Genomic DNA, 17,222 nt, shown 5'->3' on the forward strand with positions numbered 1-17,222 from the left:
AAAGCAAACCCATGGATCCCTACATTTTAGAGGCCAAGAGAAATCCTATGTATTAAAACAAACTGTGGACTTGAGCCAGCCATTCAGTTCCACCCCCAATTTTATCAAGACAGCCATGTGTGCTAAGTGTGTCATACAGGCCAACAACATTTAAAATGAGCCTTCTAAATTGTGCCTGCAAAACTTGCATCTATACCTATTTGCACTTCTGCTGCTCCAGTTTAGACAGTTCTTGTCTGTCATATAATTTCATAATATAGTCTAATATAAGAGCAATCCTGTTCACTAACCTTTCAGTCACAGTTTTTAGGACAGTTCATTAATTATGAAAATATATAGTCCTAAACAGAATTGTAGAAGATCGAGTTTTGTACTTAGAACAAAAATTTTCATTACCGAAGAGTTCCTTTGCACCACAACCATAAAGAAAAACACTGAAAGCATAAGAAATGTTGAATAGAAACTGAAACTGCTGTATTTGTAGTAAAAACATTGTGGATTAGTGAATGGAGTGTGGTTATTGCGGTGATTAGTTAATGATTTTGTCACGCTTCAGTTTGAGGGTAAGTTTGCAAAGCTTAGCAGAAATTCAATGAATATAGTTTTGATTATGTGTGCAAATTAAACATTGGGTTGCATTCTATGTGTAACTCGAGTGCTTTTTTTTTATTCTCTACTATGGCTAAGATAATTATATTGTGTGGTTCAGAACACCACACATAAATCAAAGGATTTAGCGTCGTTTTGTAGAATACAGAGACAATCTTAATTTACCAGGCTTAAGTTACTACATGTGTTTTTCATTAAATAATCCATCGCTGATCTTCACAAAACCCCTCCACCACCATCAAAAATCATTGTCTAGAGCAGAACATCAAACAATAAAATTATCATTAGCTTTCTAGACCATTAAGGAATGAGAACCCCTGCATTAATCTTACTGTTATTTGGTTTTTGTAAAGTGACCTTCAAAAAGAGTTTGAATGAATAAAGCACTAAAGCATTTGCTGTGGAGTAGACAGTCTGACATTTAAGAGAATTCTCCAGTTTTACTGTAATCAACATAACATCACACATGCAGAAGTAATGATTTTTAAAGAAAGGCTGGGAGATAAAAAGATCAATTGCTCAGTCAAGGAAAGAACATTTATTTTGACTTCTGGATGTCTTGAATACATTTTTAAAAATGTATATACTGAAGTTGAAAAGATACAACATCATCTTTAGGCTGTAAAGCAATCGAATAGATTGCACATTGACATAAATTATTTGCAAGAGGCATACAAGTGGAGATGCGTCAGATCTGAGACACCTGTATTCGTAAAGTAATAATGCCTTACATTTATGTACTGTCTTTCATCCATAAGAACCAGATCCCAAGATGTTTTGTAGAATGATAAAATGCAGCCACCTCTGGGTAATTTGTTAGTGCCAAACATGCTGTAGGTTAGGAAGTGAAGAACATCTTGTCCAAATGAATCTACAGTAAATAAGAAATTTGGGTATGTGACAATAAGAACTTAGCCAGGATATCAAAACTGGTATCTCTCACATAATGTCTTTAAAGACCACAAGTGGTTATAGCTAGAGATGGGCCCCAACTGCAACTGCAAAGTTAGGTGATGGATCTACATTTTTTTCAAAGTTCAAAGGAGGTCTGATATGGGGTTCTTTGTTCAAGCCTACCTCAATTTATGACTTTGTTTACAGTCCATCATAATGGCACCTCCTGTAACTCAACTCATTGGTTCACTCTACTTTAGAAGAAAATGTGCAAAGCAATGTGTCACCTTTATCTCTTCCAGAATCAGCTTAGGCTTTTTTCCTAAAATGTCTTCTGTCCATATGGCAGCAAATATTAAACCAGTGTAACTATGAAGTCTAAGAAGGTCACAATTCAAGGTACTATAGAGAATTGTTACCAGCGCAATCAGAGATTGTACAAAAGGCATGCAGCCTCTCTGTGGATGGTCTTTTCCTCCTTGCAGTTCCCTGGAAACCCAACCCAACTCAACTCTTGTTTTCATAGATTCCAAGGCCAAAAGGGAGATTGTGATCATCTAGTCTGACCCTACTGTACAACACAGGCCATAGAACTTCCCCAGAATAATTCCTAGAGCAGATCTTTTAGAAAAACATCATCTTGGTTTAAAAATGGTCAGTGTTGGACAGTCCACCACGACTCTTGGTAAGTTGTTCCAATGGTTAATTACCCTCACAGTTAAAAATGTATGCCTTATTTCCAGTCTGAATTGTTCTAGCTTCAACTTCCAATTATTAGATTGTGTCATACCTTTCTCTGCTAGATTGAAGAGCCCATTATTAAATATTTGTTCCCCATTTAGGTACTTCTAGGCTATAATCAAGTTACCCTTAACCTTCTCTGTGTTAAGCTCAATAGATTAAACTCCTTGAGTCTGTCTCTCTAATGCATGTTTTCTAATCTTTTTATCATTCTCAGAGCTCTTCTCTGAACCCTTTCCAATTTATCAACTTCCTTCTGGAATGGTGAACACCAGAACTGAACACGGTATTCCAGCAGTGGTTGCACCAGTGCCAAATACAGAGGCAAACAAACCTTTCTTTTCCTACTTGGGATTCCCTAGTTTATGCATCCATGGATTGCATTAGCCCTTTTGTGCACCTTATCACACTGGTAGCTCATGTTCAGCTGATTATCCCTCATGACACCCAAATCTTTTTCAGTCACTCTTTCCCAGGATAGAGTTCCCCACTGTGTAATTATGGCCCACATTCTTTGTTCCGTATCAGTGAGTGACCTGCCCTCTTCATTATTTACTACTCCCCCAATTTTTGAATCATCAAAACTTTATCAGTGATGATTTTATGTTTTCTTCCAGGTTATTAATAAACGTTAAATAGCATAGGACTAAGAACTGATCCATGTGGAACCCCCTTAGAAATATATCCATTCAGTGATGATTCCCTGTTTATAGTTACATTTTGTTAGCCAGCTTTTAATTCATTTAATGTGTACCATGTTAATTTTAAATCTTGCTAGTTTTTTCATCAAAAAGTCATGCAATACCAAGTTAAATGCCTTACAGAAATCTAAGTATATTACATCAACACTATTACTTTTATCAACTAAATTTGTAATCTCATCAAAAAAGATATCAAATTTGACAGGCTCCATTTTCCATAAACCCATGTTGATTCGCATTAATTATATTAACCTCCTTTAATTCTTTCTTAATCAAATCCCAAGTAAACCATTCCATTATCTTGCTCGGGATCAGTGTTAGCATAACAGGTCTATAATTACCTGAGTCAATCCATTTTTAAATATTGGTACAGTGCTATTTTTTTTCCAGTCTTCTGAAACTTTCCCAGTGTTCCAAGACTTATTGCAAATCAACCTTAAGGGTCTAGCAAACTACCTAGCCAGCTCTTTTAAAATTCTTGTATGCACTTTATCCAGACCTGCTGATTTTAAAATGTCAAACTTTATTCACTGCTGTTTAACATCTTCCTGAGATACTAGTGGAATGGAAAGAATGTTATCATCATATGATATGACGACATCATCTGTTTTTTCCCCAAATACAGAACAGAAATATTTATTGAACACTTATGCCTTTTCTGCATTACTATTGATAATTCTACCATTTCAATCTAGTAATGGACCATTGTTATGATTCTCTTTGTTCCTAATAGACTTCAGAAAGTCCTTCTTATTATCCTTAATTCTGCTGACTTTAAATTTCTCCTTGTGCTCCCTTTGCTTCCCTTATCAATTTTCTACAATTCTTAACTTCTGATTTATATTCATTACTATCAACTTCCCCTTTCTTCCATTTGTTATATAGATTTATAGCTTCCTCTCTAAACCAGGTCAGGTTATTTTTAACCAAGATGGCCTTCTTCCTCAATTTTGAGATACGTAGAAGAATCCGTTGGTTTCGGGAGCCAAACACAGTATTCATTATGGTGGGGAAAAGGCAAATGTTCTGCCCTAAGGGGCCTAAACCAAATCTCTTAACTCTCCTAGCATGAGGGATTGCCCTTAGATGGAAAGAAATTCCATGGAAATGCAATGAACAATTTGACACTTTCGCTCCTCTTCACTACAGGTAGAGTTTCAACGTATCTGAGCTCTCTAAAAGCAGCTTCCACTGTGTTGCCATTATTATTTATCACTTCCGATTATTTTTAGTTACTAAGGGATACATAAAATAAAATACAGTATTCATGGAGTTTAGATAGCTTTAATTCAGAACACATTTAAGAGGGACATTCAAGGACAGATGAATACTTAGCACATGGTAGACCACATGTTCTTCTTTCCTTTCATCTGAAGGATTTGGAACCTAAGCTAAAGTAGAATCTACTATTATTAATTATACTTCAAATCATTAAAGCTCCAGCAGCCATTCAGCACTCTCAATTTATCAACATTCTCAGACACCATATTCAGACAATAAGTCCCATCTCACGCTAGTCTCAGAGCACTGAGTTATTAAGCATTGTCTGGATCCCAATGAAACCTAAGGAAAAAATGTTACAGAAAAGAAAAATCTTAGAATGGAATGTCCCAATATTATGCTTCTTTTATGGGTTGTGTCCAGCTGGTCACATTAAATTGAATTAAAAACAAATGGAAGGGAAAACATGAAGATTGAAGAAAGACTTACGAAGGCAAATGATTGATATTATGTTACTTATAGAAGCACTGGGCCATAAAACTGCAGATAAATAATCATCATGATATTTTCATCCTTGCTACCCTGGTTGGAGATTTCATCAACTTTCATAAATGAAGCACAGCCAGGTGAGCTCAGTACTTGGGTAACAGGCCTCCAGTAGGAAAGCGCTGCCCATAGTTTGGCTGGTGATTCCACGTGAGGCTTAAAGGAGCGCTGTGTTGCTAGAGTTGCCATATCGTGACGAAAACCAGAACCAAGGTCATGAGCACTTGAGTGATCGTTGAAGATCCCCTGGCACTAAGCTAAGTTAGCCCTGGTTCCAGTGAGGGTAACTGCATTATGCCTACCTTAATTCCCCCTGTAGGTTACTGGAGAATTTATTCCTGTGTGAAGCTGTTCTGATTAAACAGTTCTTGCACCATCCTTAAATGTGGTTGCATTTCTTCAGGAGGGAGGGTGAAATGATTTATTCTGTTTATTCTGGAAGGCTCAATAGGCCTCTTTGGGATTTAAGGTACCATATAAATGTAAATTTCTATAATGATGATAAAAGGGAAAAAAGGTCTTCAAATATGAAAACACTGAAAATGAGGTGTGGAAAATATAGCTTACATTTTTTAATTGAATTTTCGTACCTTCACAGAAGGACAAAACAGTAGCAATCATGCATACAAATACTGGAACTTTGATAGGGGAGGAAAGACTTTTCATCTGCATTGTTGCTGTTGTTTTTTTGCCAGTTCTATGATTTAAATTCATTTTCAGATTATACACAATTCAGTATTACTAACTATCTTATTTATTTACTTGGGGATAAGAATGGACACACTTTGCTCCAGGCTGAAATTTGTAATGCAGTGTCTCAGACTCAGAAGGAATTCATATCTTTACTACATTCAGCAAAAATCTGTTTAATCCAATTTGAAATAAGAGAATGTAAAATAGATTTTTGGCTTCTGGCTTTTATCTGCATTCACATACCTAAATGGGCATTATTTTCAAAACTAAAAATTCAAATGAGATTATTTCATAGTAGAATCTAATTGCTTTAGATATTTGGCATAACATGGTCCAAATTCAGCCTTGGTGTGCGAACGCACGTGTCCTACCTGGAACTGCACCCATGTACTTGAAGGGCTGGATTTGGCCACATCTTTCAGTATCATGTGCAATGAAAACTTTGTGTTGGCAGAATCGCAAAAGCTTCAGTTCTTTTTTGGAGAAGCAGAGCTACAGTGTTTATCTGGAGATTATCTGAACTTTCTAAATCTCGTTAGCCTCAAAATAGGGCTAAAAATTTTGCAAGTCTAGGCTTTTCTAAAACATTTCCAGATCTGATATCAGAAAACAGCACTAAGAGAATCAACATAGATAGAGTTTGTTTATGTCCACATTCACCAGATGGAGTGGAATACTGCATAGTTTAAAAACGTACATTTATTTTTGCTGGGTTTCTACGGGCCTAATCCTGTAAAGTACCGAACATCTCCTGAGTGCTTCTGAGTGCTCTCAGCCTTCAAATCTCATGAAATTTGAGGGAAGTTGGCACTTTGATTGACTTTCTATGATTTTCTTTGCCATTCCAATAACTTGGGTAAACAAACAGTATATCAATGCGTGTTACAAAAATGCATACAAGTGTTCTGGTCTGTCGGGGAAATACTCCAGTGCTCTAGATTTTCAGTTAAACTATGTATTGTAAATGTCTATGCAAGGTTTAAAAAATAACCACCAGTTTACTCAAATAACATTAAAACTGTGTCACAGACTAAAGGGAAAGTCAATGAGACTTTATTGGCATGACGAGGTATAGACAGGCTCTTCACGTATCTATCAGGAGTTGGTAAAATCCACCCAGAATAGGGCCAAACACTGTGTGCTTGGGGTTTGATTCCATGGGTCCATTTGTCATTACCACACCTTCCTGATCCAGTGGCAGATTGCTACATAGTATGATGCTAATTCTAAATCAAGGCTAATTCTAAATCTCCATCTTCAGATCATACCCCTGAGAAACTCCTGACGATTTTAATGAGAGGTTAAGCTATTCCCTACTTTTGATCTGCTCTCTGAAGCATCTTCCTTGATTTTCTATACCCTATCTTTTGTTGGTGTCGTTCACAAATATTTAAATGAAATTTATTGTCTCTATTTAAGTTTAAAATGTGAAGGGCGGAGGGGGGAGAAACCATATGTCAAGAAAACTGAATCAAAGTGAAAGTGGTATCAGCCTGAGGAGGCTAAATTTGACCTGATGTTTTCTATTTTAACTACTGGAAAATTTTGGTGAGATGTGGGCTCTGTGCGACATCTGTTTGGCTTTTGGGCGTGTGTGGCAGGGACTGATGTCTTTCTTTGTATGAAACTGCACAGTATCATATGCTGATATAAAACGTGAACACCCACATAGAAAATTCATGTAGTCTGCTGTGGTATTTCAGCTGTCCTTGTTTTGGTAGGTTTAACCAATGGTATCTCTCAGGACACAAAAAAAATGCTTTTCCACACTGTCAATAGTTCTTATCCAAGCTCTAAACCAGTGTTTTATTTTGCAAACTGATGGAACAAAATCATTATTTTTAATAAGCATAGCCATACCGAATCCATCCCAGTCCGTTAATTCAAGCTGTAAGGACATGTTGAAACATTGATCTCAGAACGTCGCTCCAATTCACATTGCACATATGGATTTGAGGGTGTAATATAGCTCCCATCTCTGTTCTGTCTAGTTACCCTAAAGTCTAATGGTCTGATTTTCAGAGGTGCTGAACCCCTAAGACTCTCATTGAAGTTATCCCTGAAAAATCAGACCATAGTCCCACCCCCAAGATCAGAAATGAAAACAACCACCTTTTGAAACAAATCCTGGGTTTTGTAATGTCCCCTACTTCTCAACAACACAAACACTCATTTGTAAATCCAGGCTTTTTTGACAAAAATATTTAAATTGAAATTTTAGCATGTTCTATATGGCTCTACTGAAACCAGAGCCTAATATTTCCAGGGCTTTACAATCATGTGCCTGCAATCCAGCTTCCCACCCCATTGCTGGCAATAGTTAGCCATTCAGACTGTACTAAAAGATGCCTGAAGGCGGAGAAACATTGCTAGATTTTTTTTTAAACTGTCAATATTTTAATTGCTGCTGCTGCTTATTTTTATATCTCCATCCCGATGTTCCTTAGGGCATCTTTAGACAATCAGGAAGATAGTGTTGCACCTAACCTGAAGGACAATCTTTAACATTTATCAGTTTTTCAGTCACTAAAGCATTTTATGTTAGTGCAGTTTCTATTTCCATGTAAAATCCTGAACATCTGCTCCACAGGAGATGGGGTTGCTACCAAGCACTACTGTTAGATTTCTCGCCAAGGAGTTTCAGTGCTTCATGTGGTTTGTGTTTTATCCTTTAAACAGTTGATTATGTTTTATCCTTTCTTCCATAAAAGCTAAATATAGGCAAGATCTTCACTAATCTGAAACATTTTATGAAAAGGACAGTATTTTTTTTAAAAAAAAAATTAGCTTTCTGGGTAGATATTACAAATGTATAAAATAAGTAAGCACAATGTCTCTTATGTTACATCTGTGTTCACCAGTTTATCTCCGATTAATATGAATAGAAACTGTGATCAATGTAGATCAGGTAGTTGTACTTACATACCCCCACTCACAGGGGCTTATACAATGCTGTCAGAGTCCAGTCCAGCTTCCACTGAAGTCAATAGGAGGGGTCTTTCCATGCTTACATTACACAGAATTATCAGAACAAACAAACAAACAACTTTGGAAGGTATATAAATCCATGTGATTTGGAGGTTGTGGTAGATAATCAGCTGACACTGTGGCCAAAAGAGCTAATGCAATCCTGAGATGCATAAACAGGGAAGTCTCAAGTAGGAGTAAAGTATTTATTTGACCTGTATTTGGCACTGGTGCAATGGCTGCTGGAATCCTATAGCCAGTTCTGATGCCCACAGGATGTTGATAAATGGGAGAGGGTTCAGAGAAGAGTCATGAGAATGATTAAAGGATTAGAAAACATGCCTGATAATGATAGACTTAATGAGCTCAATCTGTTTAGTTTAATAACGAGAAGGTTCTGGAGTGACTTGATTGCAATTTAGAAGTATCTAAATGGGGAACAAATTCTTAATAATGGGCTTTTCAGTCTAGCTGAGAAAGGTATAACACAATCCAATGACTGGAAGTTTGAAGCTAGAAAATTCAGGCTGGCAATAAGGCGTACATTTTTCACAATGAGGGTAATTAACCATTGGAACAGTTTACGAAGAGCTGTGGTGGATTGTCCATCACTGACAATTTTTAAATTAATATTGGATGTTTCTCTAAAGCTCTGCTCTAGAAATTATTTTGGGGAAGTTCTATGGCCCCTGTTATAAAGGAGGTCAGGCTGGATCATCAGAAAGGTCCCTTCTGGCCTCGGACTCTATGGTTGCAGACATACAGTAACCAGTATTTGGCCTTGTCCATTCCACAAATGCCAACGTTGTGCTTTATGCATCTTTCCCTGAAGCAGGTGGGACTGTCCAACAGAATGAAAATGAGATCTTTCAGAATTTTTCATGGAAAAAAAATGAGAGAGTGAGAGAGTATCTCCATAGCCCAGGGATTAGGGCACTTGTCTAGGTTGTGGGAGATTCTTGATCTGGTGCAGCAATTTTTATGTTTCCAAATACGTGCTATTTTTACAATTTGTGGGTGAAATCTTAGCTCCACTTAAGTCAGTGGGAGTTTTGCCATTGTTTTCCACAAGGCCAGGATTTCATCTGATATCTGCATATTTTTATATACTCACATCTGTTACTGTGATTTGGTTTTGATTCAGAAATTACATAAAGTCCTGTGACAAACTTATAACATTTCACCAAAGATGCTGCCTGACCTTCTCATCTGCCCCTTGGCATTGGCCAGGTTGAAAGATAAAGACTGCTTACAAGAAGTCACTGAGAAATTAGAATGTGAAGGATATTCTAAGAACAGTTCAAACATTCATTCCAAACATTCAGCTGCCCAGCTTAAGTTTCTTCGCTATGTGTTTTATATTTTCCCTCTGTGAATTATACCCCTGCAAATCACATTTCTAAAGACAGAACAGAACAGACAGTAACTATTCCTGGTGAAGGAAATGTGGATCCCTATTGTTAACTTCTATCAACAGATCACTCGTGTTTCTTCTTAAGCTAACTTTAATGGGACTGCTGCCTTCTCTGTTGGACCACACAGCACAATGGTCAAGAAACAGAAACTCAATGCTCTCATTATGAAACTTCAAGCACTTTTTATATTGGCCTCCAGCATAAAGTAATTGGGGAATATGAATTCTGAAAACTGAGTTACAGTCTCAAATTATGGACACCCCTAGCTATTTATATCCAGAAAATACTACAACCACGCCGTGCATGTTTTCTGGATTCTACTCTGCGTCTCATGCCCACACAGGTCACATAGCTAAACCCAAGGAACACGCATTACTTTGAAAATGTTCCAAAGCTAGCTAGGTGCGGTGTGCTTTCAGTTTCCACCTTAACCTGTCTCTATATGTAACCATTTATTTAAAGAGCCTATTAGTGTGATTACTTAGTGAAGACAAGATTCTGCTCTTGGTGCCCTCATTTTGAGCTTGGGGGTGGTGAAGTGTGGAGGAGCTGCAATGAGGCTGAAGACTCAACCAGAATTCTTCTTGGGGCACTCACACCAGAACAGTAGCTACCCGAGCTTTGGAGTGTGGTCCCAACTTTGCAGGCCCTCATAGAGGCAGAGAGGCAAGTCACTGCACTTCCCCGTTCCCCGTTTTTGTACACCTACTGACTGCCTAGGTAGTGCTAAGAGGGAATAGACACTATGCTTCCCAATGCGATTCTTGTCAGCCATTAGGGCACAGGTGGAAGGAGAGACTCCTTGCACCATCTGCTGCACCTACACGCATGTGCAAGGACCAGGTAAACTCTGGCTCATAAGGGTAAGTCAGGCCCTCTTACTAAGTTATGTTATAGTGTACTTTATATCCAAGTTTATTGTTAGAACTAGATAGCATCAAGCTACCTGGTTTGGGACGGATGGATTTTGGAATATTGATCTAAGAAACTGAATTTCCCTACATCTGCTTCACAAAGACCTACACAATACAGCCATACATTAAAATATTTAGATTTGCATTGCTTGTACTGCAAAATGTATTATCTGCTGTTGCCTAGCAAAACACCACTTTGTATATTAATAGTTTGCAAGAAACCTGGCAAATTTGTGTTGTATTTACATAGAGATTTGTAATAACCATTAGCTTCCACTGTGCTGGGCTTTCAGAACACTACATGCCATTGTTTTCATTAGAAAGCAAAAGTATTAATGACTGCAGACACTGACAATAGTACTGCATGCTCTCTTCAAGAGCTAGCCTTGAAAATAATGGTTACTGCTGTTTGGAAATATTTCTTCTAGTCTTCAACAGATTTTGCACAAGTGTCCCTGAAAAGCTCATTCAAAAGGGGGCTACAAACATGTTTGGAGAAAAATTCTAGTTAGAAATCATCAAAATATTCATGTTTTTTTTTTCACAGTACACCTGTCTCCAAGTTAGCAGTAACAATTAGCCAAGTAGGAGACCTTAACAACCAGTTAGCATATATTACCTTTGAGTCACACACACAACTCCCCACTGATGTCTGTGTGGATAGCCCACTGTGTGCAGCCCAGAGAGGTAAGGGAAAATGAGGTCAGAGCCTCTATAAGGAGCCCTTTAATTCTTCAGAGGTGTTTTGTGAGGTTATAATACTGTACATGAATTTCTATGCCTGTGTAATTCCATAAATCCCAATGCTGTAATTGGATTACATTTTTGATGGTTTTCTTTCTTTCTTTCTTTCTTTGTTTGTTTCTTTCTTTCTTTCTTTCTTTTGCAAAGCAGGAGTGAAGTTCTCTGTGATGCTTGAATTCGCACACTTTTCCCACTTATGCTTCAGTAATTCTCTGTGTGAATTCAACAGGGTTCTTAGCATTAAACACCTACATCAAACTGCTGACCTTTTGCATCACTTAGACTTTGCTAAGAGATCCCATGCTTTCAGGAGCAGGGATTTGTACATCAGAGAAATTATCATAAGTCTACTGAGCCACCATTTACAAGCATTCCTCGAATGCTTTCTCATACTTTTGTTGTTTTCCATTGAGTGTTGATTCTACAAGAAGTCACTGAGAAATTAGAATGTGAAGGATATTCTACACTTGATTCTACACATATAAAAGCTGTAACCATGGTGGAATGCCTGCTACCTAATGAAGGATAATATCAAAATACGTGCTGGCATATCAATTACCTGCTTCTATCTGTGTTTAAAAAAGGAATCAGCTTTAAATGTTGGTTCGTACTGCTCTGCATGAAATCACGCTGGGATAGGCCTATAGCTCAGACTATAACCTAATGCAGTTTAAAAGGTTATGTTGCACTGGGCAACAAATGTAAATAGGACCTACGGATGGAGGGATACATAGGCCACCAGTAGTTTTTAAACAAGAACCTCTGTTGGCAGGAGCGACTTAGGGCTACCAGAAGTTTCCCATATGAATGTCTGCTGTCCTCGGAGGGAGGGGGCACACCAGCAGTATTTCCGGAAGATCCTTTTGGAGCAAAGCCTGGTACAACATGCTTATAACTTATATATAGCGTATATAACTTGTCTAACTTTTCTTTGTTCTGATTGGTTATGTTTGTGCAGCATGCACAAAACTGAGGGCAAAATTCCAAGGCTGAATTTAAGGCCAGGAAAAGTCATATTTGCATTAGTAAAAAGTAATCGTCATTGTGATGGATTGCAGTATTCTTACCATATTTACTTGAAAAGAAGTTCAATTGAAATTAATGGAATACCATTACTATTCAGCGCCAATAAAGGTATAATAATCTGCCCCATGGTTACTGATGTTAAAGGTATGATTTGAAGGTTGTTTTTTACAGCAGTTGGATTTTCCTATATATTTTACTCATGTGTAATGTATATTTAGTCTATATCTACATAATACATGTCAAATTAAAGTAGCAAGACTTGCAGAAATGCTGTGGCAACACAAATCAACCTGTCAAGTTTTATTCTGTATCATAATACTTCTCACTTCGTATTTCACAAATTATATGTGTGCAAAGTTCCAAACTCAGTGTCTCCTAGAATTCTGTAATAGTTGTCTCAGCCAAAACGGAATTTTATATATAGTACTATGAGCTTTAACCTAAGATATACCTGCCATGTCCTGGATCTAATTTCATTTCAGCTGTAAAAGAGACCACCCAATTGGAGAAGGAAATATTTTTATCTCCATGCTAATTGGTCAATGATTTTTTTTCAGCAGTTAGGCTCCCCTGGAAATGAGCCAGGTATGTAGTAGAGTACAAACCATTGAAAAATGAACAGAGACCACCAAACTCTCTTATTTTCAGACAATCTCACTGGCACCTGATAAACACAGAGTGGTTTTGTGTTCCTACTAGCACTGGAAATAGATTACAGACTTCTATATGGATCACCCATCTTTTCCTCAGTATCACAATATTATGCCATGTTCACATCTTATGCATTTTCTTGTAGCGTCGAGACTAAATTTTTATTATTGTTTCTAAGCTTTTATTGACCATCTCCCAATGTAAGCTTTTATTATCAGGTATTTAAATCAGAGTCTGTCTTGCTTTTATCTATTGTCATAATTGTTAAAAAATGATTGGCTCTCTGTGTTCTAGATAAGCGTGCCATTCAACAACTGCCCAAAGGTCCAGTCCAGCAAATCCTTTCTTACACAAATAGATCAGCTGAACTATTTGCTTGAGGGCTTGTATGACTGGGGCCCCCCAATACTTTGTGATATTGTAAAATAATTATACACAGATCCTACAAAGCAGCCATGAGATTTAACTGGAAAGTCTCTTATCTGTTTCCCTTTACTTATAATGCTGATGCTAAAAGTTAAAGTAATATGATACTAGCTAATTACTTTGCAGCTGTCTTTTATGTACAGTTGGTGAACTGGCCCAATTAAACAAGAATCAAACTTTCAAACAAGTTTAACATTTACTATTTACCTTTTTTTTTTTTTCAATTTTGTGTATGTGCATTTCCTGTTGTTAGTCAGCTGCTACCTGAATGCTGGAATACTAACAGAAATTCTGTTCATGTGATATTATCTACTAGCTCCCTTCTGAGAGGAGGAAAAACCAGGAATCTGCATGGCATGTGGAAGTCCTGGGAAGACAAATAAACTCATTTCCTTGCCCTGGTCACCTGAGCAATAGCAGGACTACGTAATGCTAATACTCAGCAGACATTACAGAATTCTGACTGAGGTCAAGAGGAGTTTGCGATATAGACAAATGACAGGATATGGCAAAAAGACAGAATTTCTGAGTATTTTCTTCTCATATACTTCTCATATACATGTGATGTGACTGTTATTTTAATAATATATTATCAGATTGTGTAATCTCCACCTTTTTCAGTTGCTTCGCTGGCTTCCCATTGTCCACTGCAACACACTTAAATATCTTGGGTGAAATCCTGGCCCTATTAAAGACAATGGGAGCTTTGCCAGGATTTCACCAGTTGACCTTATTGTCACTCTGCTACTAATGCTTTCTCCCAGCCTGTTCATTTTGTCAGCAATCAAGAGCAGCCTTCAGTGCCCTGCTTGTCTTTTCTTCTTTCCGTCTTCATACCTTTTTCCACCTCTCACTTCACTGAGTCACCACCTGCTCGGCATTCATGTCCCATCTAAAGACTCTCTTCTTTGGGTTGCCCAGGAGAAGTGAATGAACATTTTAAAATACCCCAAACACTGTAAATCATTTCTCCCTCTAGGCTTTCCAGTGCATGCCATTTCTTTCTCTATTGCAAAAGTTCCAAAGCTGTGCTTTGTGGACCATTGGTGGTCATAGAACCCTCGTTCTTGGTCTGAAGAAAGGTGGCTGCTCACAAAGTGCTGGCTTTTCTGGTTTTGCCGCTGCTCAATCATATTAAAGTACATTAAGGGTCAGATTTTCATTTATGTTAAGGCCCTTTTACATCACTCTGACAATGTACAAGGGCCTTAACATGGATATAAGCCACATTATGCTCCTAGAGCAGAGCAGAGGGGCCTTAGTGTAATTAAGAATCAGGCCCTAAATGTTTTCCTAATGTTACCTTTTTATGTGTGTAACTGTGTAGATACCAGGTACCACAAGGATATTGTGTGATTGTGAGTGGGAAGGGAGGCGCCCACACAACACTTTCAATTAACAATTTCACTGTACTATAAAAGAATCTGCTAGATTGTAAGGTCTTCAGGACAGAGACTGGCTTAATTTTGTGTCATGCATAGCACTAACAGCTTGGCACTGGTTAATAAGTAATAACTAATAGTCAGTAGTTTATCAAGAAAATAAAGACTATCATAAGACTCATGCTAACTTTTCAGTGGAAGCCAGGGATTAAACTGGAATAATTCAAACATGTTAAACTTGATATAGTTCAGAAGGGTTTTGATGTGTTATATAATGGCTTCAGCTCGTTCATTTTGGAGTCTCCTAACCAGTATAAATCTGTGTACACAGCCAATCCATTTCTTTTTCTCCTTTTCCTTTTGATCCTACATCCTCCTTCAAATTTTGTAAAGTAGGCTTATCATTATGCACCATCTGATTGCTTTGAAATAGCTATATAGACACCAGACCAAATACCAAAATCAAATGTACTAGTAAGTTTCATTTTGCTATCAGTCCATCAGTGATTGGTTAAGGCAACCAACCAAACTAAACCTTCCCTTTACACCATACGAAATGTTGGGTTTGGGGGAATGTATGTTTAGCACACAGGGTTGTGCCTTCCTACATATACATTAGTAATATACAGTTTCTTAATTCTAGGACTGTGAAGAAATGTAGAATAAGGAAGACTTCATAATGAACAATAAATGGTAGCCTTAAGAGGTCCACATTTCTCTTCAGTACTGCTGTTAGCTCAGATGTACCTATGCTCTGTTCATTTGACCTCTAATTCAGATTGACATGAATAATATAAAAAAGGCACAGTGTGCTGTGGGATGTACATGATAATGTTTGACTCCATGGGAATTTTTTTCACCTGTTTGCATATAACGGAGATCCTTTCATATCTGAATTTATACTGAAAAAGGAAGAAATGAAAGGATGCGCTCATCAGTGACCAATTAATTAGTTCAGTGTTCTATCTCCTATTAATGACAGTGATATATGAAATCAGGAATCCAAGGCAACAAACTGCTTGTAAATAGAAGTGAATACAGTTTCTCCATCAATGTAACAGTACCTTGTTTATAAAGCAACACTTCTCTTTTCTGTTTTGGATTGTTGGGGTTTGTTTGTTTTTGTGTTTGTGTTTTTGTTTCTTTTTTTAATTCAAACATCTAGCTGTAAATTTGGCCTATATTTTCCCTACTTTTTCATTTCTGTTAGGTTTAATGTGTACTTTATAATAGTGCAGTCAGTGGAACACAAGCTGTGTTAGTAACTAAAATGCATAATTCCATTTAACAATGGATCGCATATCTGACACTGCACTCCAAGTGGCTGCTTTCACATCTTTTCACTTGTTGTGTCAGAAAATCAATCAATGACTTCAGCAAAATCTTGATACTTTTCTCCCATCTACAGAGAGGGACGTTAATTATTTATGGCCTCTCTTCTTTTTCAGAACTCATCTATTCTTAACCTAAACACCTCACAGAATATGCATTACTGAATCTGCCTTGGTTCTCCTGTTACCATTCTTCTGAAGTTTAAGTAAGTCAGGATACAATGTCTGGTAATTCAAAGCTTTTTAGCAGCCAAAAGAAAACATTTGAAAAGACTGATAATAAATCATTCTGAATGTTAAGCTATTTCATATTTCACTATGTTAAGCTCTGTTCTATGCATTGCATGCACAGTAAAGTTCACATATCAGCATATTTTCACAGGGGTGATGGTCTTGGTGAATTTAGTTTATTAGAGGCTGAAGACTTCCTGGTTCAATGGCCAATGTGGCTGGGTATATGATGGAACACAGGAAGCTGTTGGCATCTTCTTGACAAGAATGACTTACTAAAACTGTAAGAGAAGATTTTAACCCGAAGAATGTATTAACAACTCAAGTTCTGTCAAGAACTTTTTTTATATAGGCTCAGGACCCAGGGACTATGTGACCGAATGGATCTATGTTCTACCACAAGGCCCCAGGCTTTGTAGCATTGCAGTGCAAAACCTATGGCAAACTGGAAATTCTGTGGCAGCATCAAGTAAATCCAAAAATGGAGGGTTTTCTTGAAATAAAAATGGAAAAGGAATAACATAGTCAGTAAGAGCTTATGTTTGTAAAAGTCTAAATTTGGAGGCAAATTTGAGTTGTTCCTTTGTGTTCCGTTGCTGTTGTGTAAGCAGGGACAAGAGATGGAGAATAGGTCTCCCTTTGTAGATAATGGCAAATCTATACTAAGTAGTGTGAAGTATTATGAGAAGTATTTTTAAAAGTTAGGCATTTGATTGTATGATTTACACAT

The 17,222-nt window shown here is 37.4% G+C and overlaps 1 protein-coding gene across 3 annotated transcripts in view; it reads left to right on the plus strand.

Moving 5' to 3' along the window:
* RUNX1 (RUNX family transcription factor 1) overlaps positions 1 to 17,222 on the plus strand; it is a 210,797-nt gene that overhangs the window by 69,011 nt on the left and 124,564 nt on the right. The window contains exon 2 of one of the 3 annotated variants that reach the window (XM_077818826.1): positions 16,379 to 16,467. The exons of the other annotated variants lie outside the window; for them this stretch is intronic. The gene's annotated coding sequence lies outside the window, so the exon portion shown is untranslated. The remainder of the gene's footprint in view (positions 1 to 16,378; positions 16,468 to 17,222) is intronic. 3 annotated transcript variants of the gene reach the window in all.

The sequence above is a fragment of the Eretmochelys imbricata genome, chromosome 1 (assembly GCF_965152235.1).
Source record: "Eretmochelys imbricata isolate rEreImb1 chromosome 1, rEreImb1.hap1, whole genome shotgun sequence".
Taxonomy (NCBI): Eukaryota; Metazoa; Chordata; order Testudines; family Cheloniidae; genus Eretmochelys; species Eretmochelys imbricata.